At 39.8% G+C, this 19,915-nt stretch overlaps 2 long non-coding RNA genes across 3 annotated transcripts in view; one reads left to right on the top strand and one right to left on the bottom strand.

The window, feature by feature from the left end:
* LOC148726371 (uncharacterized) overlaps nucleotides 1–19,915 on the bottom strand; it is a 447,217-nt gene that overhangs the window by 216,627 nt on the left and 210,675 nt on the right. The gene's annotated exons all lie outside the window — the stretch shown is intronic.
* On the top strand, nucleotides 2,541–4,568 carry LOC148726386 (uncharacterized). The gene is made up of 2 exons (XR_015989508.1): nucleotides 2,541–3,544; nucleotides 4,060–4,568. It is a non-coding gene; the product is annotated as an uncharacterized LOC148726386 (long non-coding RNA).

Genomic DNA, 19,915 nt, shown 5'->3' with positions numbered 1-19,915 from the left:
GCAAAATGTGAGGGCGAGCAATGACTGTTGTCAGTATTTATGTCAGAGGCTTAACATAAGACAGAATACGTTTATATTATTTTCTTTTCTGGTGGCGTGTGGTGGGGGAGAGGGGGTATTTCTGTCAGGTAACGCTTGCCTGTTCAAGCGTCTGTGCAACTGAAACACGGATCAACTTCAAACTACCTGTCCACCACATTTTCACGTGTCACGAGGCTTTGAAGAACGAGGCATAACACAATAGACGCTATTCTTATTTAATGACATGTAAATGAGTGGTCGGCTATTCTGCAGTCTAGCCCAAAATACAAAGAAAAGTAAAAGAACGGTTTGTTTCAGTGATGGGTTCTCTGCAGTCGTTTAGGAGATTCACCATCCACTGGATTTTGCAGGAGTATTTCCGTTCATTTCCAAAGAGAATACGTCAAAGAAATAACCTTAACTGTCCACTGTGGTAGAAGAGTTTAAAATGAAATCGCATAAACAAGATGAGCAACGTATCCAGCAAAATCAGCCTCTAATTAAATCATGTGGTCACCTGTATTATGGTGTAACTGCAATCACAAATTCGTCAGCGGAGAGAGGAAAGAGAGATTATGCAAAAGCTTAAAGTGAAACGCTCGAGCCAGCGCATCCTTTATTTTTCAATCTTGACTTTTCGTTCCCGCGCCCGAAATGTCATGTTTAGAAACTTTTAACATTGGCCAATTTGCATTATTAAATCACTTGATGAAAGCAAATTTCTTTAAAATTGCCCTCTTTTTTCATTGTCATGGTTGAATTGTCCACAAACAACTTGATCAGTGTACCTTAAATCCATGTTATCCTACAGGTCTGACATGTGCGCACGTGAATCTCTGCCATGCGTGAAAACCCTTAATATTTGCCTTTAATCACGTCACGTGACAGAGGATTGGGTAGAATGCATTTCTTTTATCATAAATTGTTTTCAGTCTTTTTCTTGCTGATCATTTTTGAAATTTTGATAACTCACAGTTACAGACCAATTTGACACGAAGATCTACTGTCACCAACATTATCACCGCGGTGCACGCTAAAGCATTTGAATTTTTTTGTTTTGTTTTGTTTTTTTTTTTTATCACAGCCACGTCCTTCCAATGCACCGTGCTGGGATCTCTACTTATCTCCGAGGTATAATTATTGGACAGTACAAGTTTCACGACAAACGCTCACAAGAATTTATGCATCATACCACTCTAAGATTTACAGAGCCAGTCTTGTTTGAAATCGATTTATCCTTGGGTTTCACCCACGTGACCAATACCTTAGCAACGGTTACTATCCGCCATCTTGGTGTCCCTCGAGCGTAAACAAACCGTATCTAACGAAGAGTTCATGTGAGAAAGAAGGGATGGTTTTATGCATTATTGTTGGCTGTTCGAGCAAAAGTGGAAAGCATAAAGACTAAGGATTTTTTCGTATAATAATTTGATAATTTTATTATTTCTATAGCGGAAAATTCATTATATATATGATCTAATGCGCTATACCTAAGATCATCACAAATCAAGGGGAAGAACAGGAGGAACTAGAAGTTGTTGTATTGTTCGAGGCTTGCGGCTGTTGTAGATCCTCGATTTTTTGGTCGAGCTTTTCTTTGAGCCTCTTAGCCGATGAGAAATCGATGTCTTTAGCCCTCGCATACGGCACTTCATTGACCTATGTCGGCAAAATCCATGAGCATTTTACCTGAGTGCAAGTAAGCTTGGGGTGTCACGAAAACTCACACCCCGAAAACTCAGACTCCTCGAAAACTCAATAGATAAACTCGACTCATGATCACTCCTGGTAATCCCTCGTGTATTTTGACCTTTTGGGTCTTCATCCAACTGAAGCAGCAAAAGCAAGGCCGCAAGTTGCACGTTTCGCAAAATCGTCCGATGGTTGAGTATTAAAACATTTTAGAGTGACACAAGACTTCATTTAGCTTAGATTTCATCCATTTTTCCCGTTAATTTTGAACTTTTCATTCACAGTTAACGGGATCAAATGCGCTTGCTCCAACACCAAAGTATTAAAATGTGGCGTGATTCTGACGAGCCGAAAGGGACGTTTGTTTACCTTTTTGTATTTGGTCGCACAGATCCTTGTTGTCGCTCTGTTAAAATTCTTAAATATTTCGCGATAATAATGGATACAAACAGAGACTCGGCCCACCAGTCCCAAAACGAAGGCAATTTTGCCACCCTTGGGCTAGAGTTCTTAAATGAGGCAGAAAGAGAAAAACAACGCGAGAGAAGACTCGGCATCAGCGCCGTCACGATTCGCCTCACTGAAGAATCACTCTTGATATTGTTGTTCGTCTTTCGCGTCGGATTTGTTGCATTATTCCACCCGTTATATTATAAAAAAATTGGTTCATGCTTTATGCTATGCACTATCGAATTATGGAGCACTTCGGCAGCTTGGAGAACACTTCGAGGGACCTGAGTTTTAGGTGTCTGAGTTTTCGTGACACCCAGCGACCTTGCCATGAATTCCAGTAGTGGCCTCTAACATAAACAAAACACTCGCGATATTTGAGCATGACTCAGCCAGTCCAGCTTTGCATCCCAAGCAATGGGCTGACAAAATAGTCCCATCGTTTCGGAAATGACCCAAATGTTCACTAAAGGATCGTTCATATGCTGTGAATGCCAAACTCGTGCTCTCACGGCATACTTGCCGGCGATTACTTTGCCTACAACTGAGGTTACAAATCCCGAAACCATTTGATTAAACGCCTCTAGACTCTTGAACGCCTTGAACTGCTTCTTGGTGTAGAAGCTGGTCTCAAGAACGAGGTAACTGAGCAAGTCCGACGCTTCCACAAGAGGCAAGCATTTTGGACTGAACTTCTCGGCTGGTATGCTTGCAGGGTCAACCCCAATGACCGAGATCTTTTGCAAACATCTTTCCTTCCAGCTCTCTAAGCTTTCGGCATACTCAAAGAGCACTGGGATACCTTAAGATGAATGCCAGATACTTTTATCGCTTTTTTCTTCCTGGATATTCATGTAGTTGGCGAAATAATACGGCGATAAGAGAGAGGGCTTCACTATAGAAATCGACTAATTATTCATAAATTTGACACCCGAGAGACACCAACATGGCGGACACTAACTTCAGCAAAGCTTGTGACGTCACCTGAAACCCAACCATATGATTATTATTCAAGTGTCACGCACACTGATAGAGTCAGAGATTTGGTCCGCGTGAATTCCTCGCATGATAGCGTGCCACTCAAAATAAGCTGGAGACGCAATGCTTTGTTTCTTTCTCTCGATCACTACGCGGAGACTAAGCGGGTTTCTTGGAGTATTACTAACTTCTTCATCAAGCCTTCGGTTTCATCACTGAGGAAAGGAGCAACTTGCAGTAGGACTTTCGTCTAACTATCAGCAAGACTAATTAATCACTGTGTCAGTCAAAATGTAAATCGTCGAGTTAAGATTTGTTTTATCAGAACATGAGCTTCCTAAAGTTGTAGAATTCAGTAGTTTACGAGTTCCGCATCAGTACGGAACGACTAAATTTGAGAAAGGTAAGTGCTATTTTGACGCTTCTTTACCTTCGCTTTTTGGGCGGAACTGTTTTAGTTTCTCTTCTCTATTGCGAAATGTGGCGATAATCGCTCACTGGAGCCAAACAACATGTTATAAACAATTAATTTAAGCGTTGATGTACAGAGAACCAAACACCGCGAATGTCAATAATTGTGTAACTGTAGAGCGTTCCTTGAGAAAACAATGTTTCGAATCGCCAAAAGGTGCACCGAGGCGGTTATTGACGCAGTTGAATCATAGTTCGCTGTGACTAATACTTTTGAGATGACGCAAAGAAGAGAAATTGGACGATAATTTCATCTCAATTCCTTTTTTATGGACTGGAACAACTTAAGAGTTTTTCCATTCAACAGGGTGTTCACCAGCTACGAGAGATAAATTAAAAAGATGACAAATAGACGGGGCTAATTCTAAAGCACATTCTTTAAGTTTGTTGGTTTAATTACGTCAACCTTTTTACTCTCAAGATCTGATCGTAAACTCTCTCCTCTAGGTGTTACGCATTTCCTTATTAATTAGTTACGAGAATTTGATGTTAGATGCGCACTACCAGGTGTTAAATTCTTATTACCAGTTTTCTGGATAATGTATGAATATAATGGGGAGAAGCTACGTGTTAATCACTTCTGGCAATATCAAGTAGGCGATTGGAATTAAATTGAGGTAAGGCCATTACGAGCTGAGAAGAGCGTCTAACGTCAAAGCTCCTGACATGTATTTAAAATGGAAATTTTGTACTTGCTCGATTCCGAACTTACTGTGGAGGATAGATTACCAATATATATATCTTTTCAGTGGGTGAACTCAGCCAATTTAGTACACAAGACAAGATCTTAGGCTTTTAAAAGTTTGTTTCTGTTTTGTATACACCGTTGTTTGACGGAGTGTTTCTGGAGAGTTGTTGTTTTGTGAGTAGTGAGTTGTTTTAAGAAAATCAGACGCCCAGCATTGTATTTAAACTACATATCCCCATATCCCTGACAATAAATGAAAGCCACTGTTTCCCGCTGTTTTCTTTTTTTTTTTTTTTTACGCGCCTGGCTTTTTGTTCGTTTCCAGTGACTTAGCACCTGACACATGCAAATACAAATTTAACCCATAGTTTATTTCTGCAACGGACACGTTGAGACCACCTCACCCCTCCCTTCCACCCTGCTCATGTATTGTTCCTCTTGTCTCTTAACCCTTTAACTCCCAAGATCTGATCGTTAATTCTCCCGTCCAGCTGATACACTTTTCCCTGTCAAGTAGTTAGAAGTTGGTGTTACCAGGGATGCTGCTTTCAGAGAGGTCCGCATTACCCATTGAAAATACTCGTACATGTGCTGATTAAAACGCTGATAACTTTTGAAAAGTCGAAAACGAACAGGGGTTTTGCATATTTTTACCTATAAAGGTCTAAACTTAACAGCTGTGTCGAATAGAATTGTCAATCAGGTCCCAAATCCCAAAACTTAACGTCTAAATCAAGGTTATTTACGGCCATCGGCCGATAGCGATTTATAGGGATCAAAATATGCTAAAATTCGCCTATTCAAATATATTGAGAGGGAAATTCTAACTTTCTTGGCAAACTAGACAGGTTTTTTAGCAATATGATTCAAATTTCGTGGCTTAACTACGTGAATCAAATGTCTTACAATGTTACAAAGGATGCCTGTCATTCAATTTTTGAGACGTTGCGACGGCCCCTACGGATTGGGAAATAATTAGTGCCCCTAATGCAGTCACAAGCTTATTTCGAATCAAAACATATCTAGTTTTAATTAGCTCTGTCCTAAGTTAAGTCTTTCAGGGGACAGCTAGAGTTTCAGTCAAAATTATTTTTGGCGCGAAATTGACCGGGTGGATATAAGAGAGACAGTCCCTTAAATGGTTAACCATCTTGCAAAAGCGAATGGATTATTTTACCTGAAACAGTCAGCTTCATGGCCAAACAGTCGATGACAACAATAGGAAGTGAAATTAATCAGTCAGGAAGATCTTTAGTTTTCAAAATCCCAAAACCGGCAATATGTAGGAGAGCTTCGAATTGCTAACGAAGAGAAACAATGTCTTGTCACCTCTCTGCGCCTTCTAACAAAGGAATTATGAAAGGAGATATCGGGGGACTATAGATGAATTAATGCCGATTTAATGCCAATGACAACGGGGAAGAGGGGGGGGGGTGTGGGGGAAAGAGGAACTTATGAATATTACAGAGCTGAGAAAAACAAAGAGTGAGTCTCAGTAGCCTGATGGTTAGTACACTAGACCCCGGGTATACAAGTCTGGGTTCTAAACCTAGCCGTGTCAATGTGTTCGTGTTTTTGTGCAAGACATGACAGTTTACTCTCACACTTGTTGTTTCTTGTGTATTATTTTTACATGTTAATTTGTTAGTCAACGTGTTTGTACGTTTCATTAGTTGTCACCCGGGCGGCGATGTGTACCTGCGGTTCATGTTTATATCGTTGCGTAATGTTACGTAAATTATGTCGAGTGCATATCAAACTGCTTCCCCACTGCGATGGACATTTGTTTTAGTCGGTTCCAGCCTGGCGCGGCCGCTAACCCAGATGCCCTCCTGAGCAAATTTTCAACATGGCGGAGAAGCCAAAGAGAGAGATAAGAGAACCAAAGCGATTCTGCAACGAATACTCAGGATACACCCCTGTTAAAAAGGTCATTTCACAGAGAAAAGATACAAAATTGTATGATATTGAAGTCACGGAGGTTGACAAACCCAACAAGTGACTGAAAATTCACTACATTGGCCACAGTACACGCTTCGATGAGTGGAGACCCTTCGGGGTTCTGTCCTCGTGTACCGGTTTACAAGAGCCAATACAAAAGACCAAACAATACACAATAGCAAACCGATAACTCCTAAACAAAGAAAGAACAATGGTAATTCCCTTGTGAACCGGTACACCAGGACAGAACCCCCTTCGGGGACGGTGAAGCGTCTGAATATTTTCCTTCAAATTTGTAGAGATTAGTAGGCTGCAACAAAAATTTATTGGACGGCTTTTAGGGTAAAAACAGCGATCTAACCTGAAAAAAATGTATTTATTCCGACTCTTTCGGAAAATAACTTTACAAATCTTACTTGTTTATCTCGTAAGTAAACGATGGTGAAGCGCTTTCCGAGCTACCCGATTCTTCTCCCACTGCTTTCACGCTTATAAAACAGGAAACGAGCAAAAGGAGGAAGGTGTGGCTGTTTTGACTAGCCATTCGACGAGGTTCAATCTGCTCCTTGTTCAACAATTTACATATCAAAACAAACAAAATTTGTTCCTCTTTTTGATTTTGGCAGTACATTTTCAATTTGCGCTTGCGTAAGAGAGAGATCGCCCAAGACTCCTTGCTCAGTCTTGTTTTGACCACGAACGCCTTCTTAATTTTGACAGACCCGCTCGGGAAAAGGTGAAAATGACGAGGGAAAAACTTTACTTTGTTGTACGAAAATACACAAAATGGAAAGCCATGATAACATATAGTTCAATATTTCGGTGGTACATTGTTAACTTTCTATACAGAGAGTCGGCAAGATGATATAACATCCAAAAATTGCACTCGATTTGAGTGGGTCGATGAAGTGGGCGTGGTCACGAAATTCAGTAAGAGACTATTTGTACCCCGTGAGTTTGATATGATTTCATGGGGTTTGTGTAGAAGTGTAGTCCTGTGGATCAATGTTTATGTCTACTCTATAAGAAGCAGTGTCCTGTTTTTTCTTTAAATGCCTGTAAAGTTATTCACTGTAAGGTAAATATTTTTCTTTATAGTAAGTTATTTGTAAGTTTTCGTTCGAGTATATTTTTCCATGGGGCACAGACAAATTTAATTCTGGATCAATCAAAATCTTCTCAACTTGCCAGTTACTCCACCCCACCCCACCCCTCAGGGAATAAATAATGACCGGTCCCTTAGCAACCAAGCCACTGCAGTACAACATACTTAGACACCACAGTATGCGATACAAACCTATATTGTTGTAGACTTTTGGAGTAATCATTATGATAATAATGATTATATCGACAGGTCAACCATCAGCAACACTATATCACAATTTTTTATATCTTGGTATTCAATGTAATGTTTGTAGTTTTACTGAAACTCGTACTGTTTTTTCTTTTTTTTTTTTTCGTTCCACACACTCATCTCAAAACTTTACATCCCAACATCAGCATTACTTTCTTTTATATATTTCCTATGGTATTGACGAGAAGAATTTTGTTTAAAATGCAATCATTTCCATAATTCTCATAAGCAGTGATACCTTGGTGAATAAATTAGATGTTAGTCAACCTCACGTGTTAAGCGTTAAAGAATGTGCGCCCCAGTGTCGAATCAAAATTGGAGACAGTATATAAGGTAGCTTTATAACATTAAGCCGCTATTGTTCAAATAATGGTTAAGTTATTGAAGGAAGCGTTGATAACCTAAGGTTTAATCATTCAATGGATACATAAATCTCTCTCCAGACCACGGTGTACATTGAGACTTTTTAGCTTTATATTTTTGTATGTCGAACAACAACAAACATATGAAACATATGAGTGAACTGCGGTTATGAGACGTATATAAGAACGATCCTTCGCAGTAAAGCACTATTTGAGCAATAGTGGAAATCAGACCTGAAAAAAATTTCAGGCCTGTACGGGATTCGAACCACTGACCTCTGCGATACTAGTGCAGCGCTCTACCAATTGAGCTAACAAGCCAACTGGGAGCAGGCCATCAAATTAATTCGATATAAACCCGTAGATGATAAATCGAACAACAACAAACATATGAAACATATGAGTGAACTGCGGTTATGAGACGTATATAAGAACGATCCTTCGCAGTAAAGCACTATTTGAGCAATAGTGGAAATCAGACCTGAAAAAAATTTCAGGCCTGTACGGGATTCGAACCACTGACCTCTGCGATACTAGTGCAGCGCTCTACCAATTGAGCTAACAAGCCAACTGGGAGCAGGCCATCATAAGGTAGCTTTATAACATTAAGCCGCTATTGTTCAAATAATGGTTAAGTTATTGAAGGAAGCGTTGATAACCTAAGGTTTAATCATTCAATGGATACATAAATCTCTCTCCAGACCACGGTGTACATTGAGACTTTTTAGCTTTATATTTTTGTATGTGTCAACATGGGTAAAAATATTGATTTCTTGGAGTCTAGAACTGTGATTCTGATTGTATGGAGAACCCGATGGCCGCCAAGAAGCTAGGTTGATGATTACAATTTGTATCTGGAGAGTTTTTGTTAGCTGCAAATTAAACGACGAATTTCGAAACGGCATCCATCTCTTTTGACAGACGGTAAAGAAAATCAAACAATTGCAACGGATCGATCTTCTGGAAACTTCCTTGGTTATCTAAACTACCTATTCTTTTTTCCACTAAAAAACCGAGCATTTGCCTCAAGACACGTCACCTAAAACTTTCACCTCTTAAATGGCTAAAAGTCATGATACAAATATGTAAGGTATTGTCCAATGGCATAATATGAAGCATCCGTTAGTTACTCATAAATTCTGCTCATATGACCTGCGCTCGTTTTCTTAAAAAAAAATCTACCAGTAACGTGTTATAGAACCAAAGTTCTACCGTGTTAGCCAGCTATGAACGATGGTTACGAGCACGCTTTCCAAATTAATTGTTTTTATACACATATCTGCACGGTAGGCGTGTCATGCCATTAGTATGCGAGCGTGTTGTAGCGTGCCGTGTGCTTGCCTTCCACTCATTCCCTGAAACCTCTTGAAGGGTCACATATATTATTATCTAGTAAAGAACTAAGATAATTAATACTACCACTCCTGTAGGAAGGTTTATTACATGTATCTAGTAAATGTGGCATGCTTCCAAGTTATTTCAACCCACCACATCCATTATTATTGTATGTACATTTTTATGGTTATGACTTTTATATCATGTTAATAAATATATATATTTTTGTTCACTTAAATCAAAGTAATATTGGCTTCTTACCACTGAAATGGAAATATCTTTCCTGGATTACATGTTTAAGCCATCACATGATGTGCTTGAAAAAAAGAGACGCAAGGCTCTCTGCAAAATATCACGTCAAGATGGAGTTGTTGGCTGGGGGTGCTTAATTTATGAGCCTAATGTCCAAAACCCTGACTGGAGCGAATACTTTATCATAACGAGTTACAAACTTATTTCAAAAGAGAACTTTGATACTGAGAAATCTCAAGTAGAGTTTACCAAGCCAAATTCAAAATCAAAATGTTTTCAGCTGGGGAGTATCATCAAGAAAAGTCCATTCATGTTACTTCTGGATTGGTTGTAATTTTTGTTGATTCAGAGTCTTCTGTGCTAAAGTCATGACCGATTTAGACACAAGCACTGTAATGTCTTAAAGGATCTTGAACCTAAGATAGGTCTAAAGGAAAGCAAACCCCTGTTCTGTTATATTGAAAGTAATCCTTACAAATAAATTTAGGGAAAACTTGTCCTCGTAAATGATGGTAGTCGCTTACCAGCCCTGCAGAGTTTTCCTCTGCCAGAAGAAGGTGAGAGGAACACTAAAGCAGTTGGAATTCTGAACTTTGAGGTCAATGAGCAGCAGCTTATATTTGATCCAGTTTGGTTCAAGAAACCAACAGTAGAGGACATCTTAGGCGAGTTGAACTGTACTGCACAATGATCATTTCTAGCCCAGACACAAGGAATTGTGCAGAACAAAAAGAGAAGAATAATTTACCGGGTGATGTATGAGATGAGAGCAAAGTAATGGGAAGGGTTCAGGGGGCATAGCAAATGCGTGATGTACCTATCTTGTTCATTCTTAATGTCATAGATTTGCATTGGTATAACTTTTACAGAGATTATTCAAGATAAATACTCAATGTTTTAGATATGTGGTTAACTATCTCAAAGATATATTGCAACAGTTGCATCCATCAGAAGGGGGATTACAAATCTTGATTCAATAATTTTCAAAGGTTTACCTGACAAACCAACCATCCAAAAAGAAGAGAGTGAAGTTGATATGGAGTTTACTCTGACTTGGTTAGCACCAAATACGAACTACATTGATGTCAGCCCTAAATACCGTCTGGAATGGAGGATGAAACCCAGGACGGGATTCAGCAAACTTTGCCAACAAAGAAACACTGATAAAACTCACTTCAAAATGACCAGTCTTGAGTATAACTCAGAGTATGAAGTGAAACTCTTTTCCTCCAATAGACTTGGAGAAAGTGAGCCAGAGATCTTAATATTTAAGACGAAGACTGGTGTGTACCTAATTATTTTTATTTGCCACTTAATTTCAGAACTTTTTGTATATTGTAACACATGGATGCTTTCTAAAGGAAAACCTGTAATATGTCTTTGAAAAACTACCAACTTTTAAATGGGCTTTTGGAAAAGCAACTTAAATGGTAAACAGTTTCAATAAAGGAGAGAGGGCATCTTGATGGGCAGCAAAAAAGAAACCTATTATCTTTGTGATTCTGGAACCCTCGGGATCAGCCCTTCAACCCCTAAAGGTGACTAGCATTAAAATTCTCCTTACAATATCATCCCTATTTCACACAAGAGTTAGGGTAATGATCACAAGCTATAGAAGCTTCCGATTCTTAAACAAATTCTTGCTATTTGCATGTTTAAGGAAGTGTATAGAAAACCGTATGGAGAATATGTATCATGATGCTAGAGTATAAAGGTTAATATCATTTTTAAAAAAGAAATGACAATTCCTATACATGTGTTTTTTTTTTCTTTTTTTCGATGACAGCTGATTAAAACTACCTTTAAGTTAATTAGGCGAATACTCTCAGACTTTAAATTTTCTCTACATGTTTGAATGTAACTGGGCCATGGAAATAATGGAAATGATTTACAATGTAAATCCCTTTGTATCAATATTATTTGTCTTAATCTAAACAGATTGACAAGTATTCATGTTTTGAATAAAGAAATTATTTCGATAATATTTTCTATTTTATATAATTTTTCAGAAAAAAGATTAAAAAAATCACATTTCAATAGGTTTACCTGGCAAACCAACAATTGAAAATGCAGACAGGGATATTGACAAGGAGATTATTTTGACCTGGTCATCAGCAGTTGTAATGATTTCAGCTCAAAATACCGTTTGGAGTGGAGAAAGAAACCGACTACAGGGTCCACAGAAATGTTTCAACAAGGTAACGTTTACGTTTAAGGCATGGGGTGTTCACTTTTCATTGCTGTCTGGTCCGACTTACTGAAAAAGAAGAGTATATCCCTCCTTTTGTAACATCCACATAACGCCCTCTCACCTTGTCTGGTCCGACTTACTGAAAAAGAAGAGTACATCCCTCCTTTTGTAACATCCACATAACGCCCTCTCACCTTGAATAAAATTTTAAACGATTTTTTCTGAATTGGACGGGGGTTTAAAAGTCTGGGAATTAACTAGCTTGGAGTATATCCTCGGATATTCCCCAGATAAAGTTAAGGCATGTTCGTGATGCATTTAGATCAGTCGCACGCGAAGAAAAACATTTCATGTATCATGACTGTTAAATATTATTGTGAAGCAATGCCGCCGCTTTGGTTTCGATTGAGCATGATGGCGCCCGCGTAGCCAATGCCAAAAACAACAATCTACCAGGTGGTTATCTTGGTTTACAAAGTATGACTATTGAACATGAAAAGTCATCGAAAATTCAAGATGCGGAATTAAATGAAAAGGAATCAAATACACCAAAAACGGCCAAGAAACTCCTACCAGCCATGCCGACAATGTCGAAGGCAACATTTATTCTTGTTTGGGTAGGCCCTGCGCAAAACTATTTGATAGAATCAATTCTGCAAACTGACTTCACTTCCTTTAACACCAAAGATCTGATCGTTAATTCTCCCTCTTAGCTGCTACGTAATTTCCTTGCAAATTAGTTATAAGAGTTTGGTGCAAGATCAGATGACAATTTCTACCTGATAAGTTTGAGTATTCTCGTTACTTGTTTGCTGGATCATGCATCGATATCATGGAGAGAAGTTACATGTTAATCAATTTTAGTAGTTAAGGGATTAACCCTTTAACTCTCATCAATGACCAAGACAGATATTCTCCTTTCAATGGCAGCAGTACAATGTCGAGCGGACAAGTGAGGAGAATAAAGGAAAATATTAGTTGATCCAAAACCAAATTCTCCAAACTTACATCATAAGAATTGTATGACAAATAGTAAGGAGAATTGCCAAGAAGATCTAATGGGAGTGAAAGGGTTTGCCATGTTACACAAGCGGATGGATTATTTTACTTGGATTAATTTAGCTGTAATGACTACGATAAGAAATGAAATGAATTAGTCAGGGAGCTTGAGTTTGCAAAGTCCCAGAACCGCCGGTATGAAGAAGAGCTTTGAATTGTTGAAGAGGGGATTAATGTCTTGTCAACTGTCAACTCCTTCTAACAAAGGAATTATGAAAGAAGATATCGGGAGCGTATGATATGGATATAGTTAAATTGATTATTTTCATTTACCGGCTAACTGTTCGCAAAACCTGATAAAATGCCGGGGTAACCCTGCGATGGACTAGCATCCGATCCAGGGGGGTAGTGAGATTATTCTAGTCGCTTTACGCTGTGGAAACCGGGAGGAGCTCCGGCTAAGTGGGCCACTATGGGGGATGAGCTAAACTCAATCTTGAAACAGTCAAAATCCTCCTACCTCTCCCCCCACCCCCATGAATAATGACCGGTCTCTTAGCAACCAAGTTGCTGTAATACAACATAATCAGACACCACAATTATGCGATACAAACTTAATTTGTTGTGGACTGTTGGAGTAATCTGTAGTGTTTGTTCTTATTTGAAAAATGCCTCAACTATGATATAATCTTTATTCTATCCTTGGGTTTCACCCACGTGACAAATACCTTGGCAACGGTCACTATCCGCCATCTTGGTGTCCCTCGAGCGTAAACAAACCGTATCTAACGAAGAGTTCATGTGAGAAAGAAGGGATGGTTTTATGCATTATTGTTGGCTGTTCGAGCAAAAGTGGAAAGCATAAAGACTAAGGATTTTTTCGTATAATAATTTGATAATTTTATTATTTCTATAGCGCAAAATTCATTATATATATGATCTAATGCGCTATACCTAAGATCATCACAAATCAAGGGGAAGAACAGGAGGAACTAGAAGTTATTGTATTGTTCGAGGCTTGCGGCTGTTGTAGATCCTCGATTTTTTGGTCGAGCTTTTCTTTGAGCTTCTTAGCCGATGAGAAATCGATGTCTTTAGCCCTCGCATACGGCACTTCATTGACCTATGTTGGCAAAATCCATGAGCATTTTACCTGAGTGCAAGTAAGCTTGGGGTGTCACGAAAACTCACACCCCGAAAACTCAGACTCCTCGAAAATTCAAGAGATAAACTCGACTCATGATCACTCCTGGTAATCCCTCGTGTATTTTGACCTTTTGGGTCTTCATCCAACTGAAGCAGCAAAAGCAAGGCCGCAAGTTGCACGTTTTGCAAAATCGTCCGATGGTTGAGTATTAAAACATTTTAGAGTGACACAAGACTTCATTTAACTTAGATTTCCTCCATTTTTCCCGTTAATTTTGAACTTTTCATTCACAGTCACGGGATCAAATGCGCTCGCTCCAACACCAAAGTATTAAAATGTGGCGTGATTTTGACGAGCCGAAAGGGACGTTTGTTTACCTTTTTGTACTTCGTCGCACAGATCCTTGTTGTCGCTCTGTTAAAATTCTTAAATATTTCGCGATAATAATGGATACAAACAGAGACTCGGCCCACCAGTCCCAAAACGAAGACAATTTTGCGACCCTTGGGCTAGAGTTCTTAAATGAGGCAGAAAGAGAGAAACAACGCGAAAGAAGACGGCATCAGCGCCGTCACGATTCGCCTCACTGAAGAATCACTCTTGATATTGTTGTTCGTCTTTCGCGTCGGATTTGTTGCATTATTCCACCCGTTATATTATAAAAAAATTGGTTCATGCTTTATGCTATGCACTATCGAATTATGGAGCACTTCGGAAGCTTGGAGAACACTTCGAGGGACCTGAGTTTTCGGTGTCTGAGTTTTCGTGACACCCAGCGACCTTGCCATGAATTCTAGTAGTTGCCTCTAACATAAATAAAACACTCGCGATATGTGAGCATGACTCAGCCAGTCCAGCTTTGCATCCCAAGCAATGGGCTGACAAAATAGTCCCATCGTTTTCGGAAATGAGCCAAATGTTCACTAAAGGATCATTCATATGCTGTGAATGCCAAACTCGTGCTCTCACGGCATACTTGCCGGCGATTACTTTGCCTACAACTGAGGTTACAAATCCCGACACCATTTGATTAAACGCCTCTAGACTCTTGAACGCCTTGAACTGCTTCTTGGTGTAGAAGCTGGTCTCAAGAACGAGGTAACTCAGCAAGTCCGACGCTTCCACAGGAGACAAGCATTTTGGACTGAACTTCTCGGCTGGTATGCTTGCACGGTCAACCCCAATGACCGAGATCTTTTGCAAACATCTTTCCTTCCAACTCTCTAAGCTTTCGGCATACTCAGAGAGCACTGGGATACCTTAAGATGAACGCCAGATACTTTTATCGCTTTTTTCTTCCTGGATATTCATGTAGTTGGCGAAATAATACGGCGATAAGAGAGAGGGCTTCACTATAGAAATCGACTAATTATTCATAAATTTGACACCCGAGAGACACCAACATGGCGGACACTAACTTCAGCAAAGCTTGTGACGTCACCTGAAACCCAACCATTGGTTAGTACACCCTTGACCTCAATCACACGATTATCCATGGCTATCATTGAATGTAAATAAGTTCATCATTATTCTAACAGAGCAGTTGTGCAAAGCACTTGGTCTGGTTCACGCTTCAAGTTCAGCGTTTCAAGTCCACAATGAAGCTCAAGTTTACTATGGAACTACCTTAAAACTTATAAGTGTTCGAAAACGCAAAGAAAAACAGGCGGCCTCCGTTTGCTTACGGAATGTGTTAATTGTAACAATTTCGCCATGGGAAATGGATGAGAATTTGAAACGAGAGTAAAAATACAAACCAATTGATTTCCTGATCGAACACGGTGCTAACTTGGAAAATGTGCTTGGAACTCCCGATTTAACCACGGGGTGTCTATTTAGATTATGTTGTTACGTAAATGACGATGCTGCGATTTTCACAAAGTTCAGCTTGGTTTTTCCGTGCGGAAATGAAAAGCCTTAAACTAACATTTACCTCCTCAAAAACAACATCATTTCCACTTATCATGAGCTTAACCTGAACCGATTCTGAGTCATACCGCATGGTGAAAATGATAATTGAAAATTTGCTGCGAACTCCGATATTTGGATTTTGAAGCATTGGTGATTTTTAAAAGCGTGCCGTGGGCTCAAAATTAGATGAAATAGTCCCGTTTTAAACTTAAGCCCTACCTTAATCCCTCGTATACACTGTCAAATTGCTAGAGCTTGCTTTCTTTTGCGCTTTTCATGAGCAGAGTTCATTATTTTGCCTCTAGTCGGGGCACTGATTTCCGCCATTTTACAGCTACCGTCACTCGTTTCAGTTTTCGTGAGTTTTTTAGGATAAAGAAGCAAGTCCGGAAAAGAAAACCTTGCTATACTTCCAAATTCACAATGAGGCATCTCTGACTGAAATATGAGGATAGTCATTTTTCGGTCGATGTGCCACCTCTCACGCGGTCTTGAAAAAAAGTCGCTCTTAATACGCTTATTCGCTTCATGCTAAGGAAACCGCGATAAACTCCGGCTGAATGGGCCACTAGGCTCGAGTACAGCTTTTTTTTAGGAGAGGGTCAGGTAAATTTAAGTTTGAAGAAACCAAAATCCTCCCATCTCCCCCCCCCCCCCCCCCCTTTGTCCCCTCAGGGAATAAATAATGACCGCCGGTCTCTACCAAGCCACTGCCGTACAACATACTTAGACAGCACAACATGCGATACAAACACATATTTTTGTAGTCGACTTGAGGTAATCATTATGATAATAATGATTTTAAAACATCCAAGCTCGTTCCCAGGGCCTTTTCCCTTAGTTGGGGAAAGGTCCTGGGAACGAGGTTGTAAAACATCATGACAGGCCAGCCATCAACAACACTGTACCACAATTTTTATATCTTGGTATTCAATGCAATGTTTGCAGTTTATACTGAAGCTCGTACTGACATGAGTTTTTTTTTCTGTTCCACGCACTTATCTTAACACCTTACATCCCGACATCAGGCTTTATATTCCCTATACTTTCCTTTAACACTGACAAGGAGAGTTTAGTTTAAAATGCGATCATTTTCATTATTCCCATAAGCAGTGATGCCTCGGTGAGAAATTAGATGTTAGTCACCCTCAGGGATTTAAGAGTTAACGAATGTGGGCTTGGAGGCAAAGTGCGCACTCCGATTGCATTGCATTGTGGTAGCGTTACTTTCAATATGGCGGTAAAAGGGGCAGAGATCGGCAGATTTTGACTGAACACTCTGTAAAAAGTAGGCCGTTTCTTTTTCCTCTCACTATAGGAAAATATAATTTGATATATGCTGAATGTGTAGAAGTATTTTTCGTACGTATTTGTCGCCTATTTTATCGTTCTCAAGGACAGTCGCAAGCACTGTTTTTAGAATGTAATTTGAGACTGGTTTTCGAGAATGTCAAATTCGTTGTACGTCGTAGTTTAAAACCTTTCAAATATTTGTATGGTTACTTTGATCCTTCTTCAACGGCTCTGACCAAATGCGCTCAAACGTGCTCCAACTGTATAAATGTTTTATACATTTAAGTGATAGTGTTTTATGGAGCGAAAAGACCCATTGTTGCGTTTGGTGTGTTGCGTGACATAGCGTTTCTACTATTTCGTGTCGTAAATCTACTTTCCAGAGTGAAGGAAAATTAACTAATCGCGAGTGTTCAATGATAAATTTTCTATCTTTATCACTGAATGAAGGACAGTGTAATCACAGCAATGAAAAGGGTCACTTACATTTACATTTACATGTTATTAGGTCGGTAAAATCATCAAGATATCATTACGTGTTGCTTTACGTTGAACCCCTTCCGGGGCACTGACGTCTTTCTTTAAAAACGGATCCCAAGCCGCACTCGCGTATTCCAGCTTCGGCCGTACTAGGAACGTATATGCAATTTCTTTTACATTCTTTGGGCAATTTCAAAGGTTGCGTTGGATTGAACCCAGCGACTTGTTTGCTTTAGCTGTTATAGTGGAATCATGGTCTTACCACTAAAGCTTGTTACTGATAGTAACCCCAAGATATGGGAAGCTATCCACCTGTTCCAATACTACACCACAGAGGACGTATTTTCTCTGGGCTGGGTTGATCTTATGTGAGATGGTAACAGTTTTACATTTGGAAGGATTAAACTCCATTTGCCAATAGTGTTGCCAGGATTCTAGTCTGTGTAGGTCAGATTGAAGAGGGTCAGAGTCTGCATCGCTGGCGATAATGCCATAGAGTAAAGCATCGTCCGCAAAGAGCCTAACTGTTGATTGCAGGTTGTCTGGTAAGTCGTTAATATGTAATAAAAAGAGCAGCAAGCCAAGGACTGTACCTTGGGGTACGCCAGTCACTGGGCGTTGACTTGATGTTTGGCCCTCGCAGACAACTGATTGAAAACATTGTCGTATATGTGAACGATCCTTCGCAGTAAAGCACTATTTGAGCAATAGTGAAAATCTGAAAAAAATTTCAGGCCTGTACGGGATTCGAACCACTGACCTCTGCGATACTAGTGCAGTGATTTTCACTATTGCTCAAATAGTGCTTTACTGCGAAGGATCGTTCACATATACGTCTCATAACCGCAGTTCATACATATGTTTCATATGTTTGTTGTTGTTTGAAAACATTGTGTAAGAAATGACTCCAACCAGATTAGAAGCGGGCCTTGGATTCCATAGTGGTGCATTTTCCTTAGGAGTTGCCTATGAGGGACCTTGTCAAAAGCCTTGGTAAGGTCTAAGACGACCGCGTTGATCGATGAGCTCTGAATAGCCTTTGCCATGTCAGGTAGGGTAGAATTAGCTGCATCTCTGTAGATCTCTTTGCATGTTGACAGTCAGTTAAGATGTTATGATCGTTTAGATGTTTCATAATCATGAAAGCTGTGGACGATATGCTCGAAGATCTTCGACGCAACACAATTAAGGGATATCGGTCTATGATTGGCTGGATTAAATTTCTTTCCCTTTAATTTTTAAAAACTGCGCACGCATTTGCCTCTCTCCCCACCTGCGGGGACAGTACCACTGTCTATCGAGTCTTGAAAGATGTCAGTCAAAATTAGAGCAGTGTCTACAGCAAAAAGTTCTGAGAAACCAGGGTGGAATCTGGTCAGGGCCACTGGCTCTCAGTGTTAGGGTTTAGTGAAGACACAAGTTTGAAGACTCCCTGCTCTGAGATAATCAAAGGACCCAAGCCAGGTGTGGGATCAGATCCCATTTCTGGAATGCTCTCAAGGTCTTCTTTAGTAAACACACTTGAAAATTGGCTTCGCAGGATTTCTGATTTAAGACTACTATCACTTACCACTTTGCCGTCTACTTCAAAGTCTGCAACCCCCCCCCCCGGATTTTTATGGTTAAGTCGCTTTACGTAGTACTAAAAGATTTTTGGCTTTTCTTTGATTGCATCACCAAGGTGGTTACTGATATGCTCTTCCCTTGCAGACTTAAGATTTCTATGGACGCGTTTCCTGGCAGCAAAAAGCTTCTTCCAGTAATCATCAGATTCTGTTTTCTTTGCATTGTTATATAGTCTTTGTTTCGCCCTGAATTGTCACCGAAGCGAGCGATTGAACCATGGTAAGCTGTACCTCGAACTTTTCATCTTATGCAGGATACAAGAGTCCATTATGCTGCGAACACTGTTTTCAAAGTCACTCCATTTTGCGTCTCGCCAGTTTTCATCATATTGGGTTCTGAGTTTCGTGGCAATATCTTCTAATTCCAATTTAATACGCTGATCGTCAGATCGCTTCCTGATGTACACTTTGCGTTTAACATGACGTTTTTTGTGGCAGGGTGACTTCAGTTTAAACATCACTATGTCGTGATCGCAGGTCTAAGGTATTACTTGAGTTTCCCTGACGCCTGGACGGGTCTTTTACAAACTGCTTTAAATCATATTCTGGGGTCAACTTAATCCATGAAAACGTTTACCTTTCGTGAGGCGACACCCCAGAAAGCTAGAAAGCAAAAGACAATCGACTGTTGAAAGGTGTTGATAGGCCTGTACGCCGCCCACATACGTCACCCACCATTCGCTAGCACTTTTAAATATTCTACCTTCAAAGTTTAGCTCTTATCA

Source organism: Stylophora pistillata, chromosome 7, assembly GCF_964205215.1.
Source record: "Stylophora pistillata chromosome 7, jaStyPist1.2, whole genome shotgun sequence".
Lineage (NCBI taxonomy): Eukaryota > Metazoa > Cnidaria > Anthozoa > Scleractinia > Pocilloporidae > Stylophora > Stylophora pistillata.
This window is presented reverse-complemented; position numbering and strand designations above follow the sequence as displayed.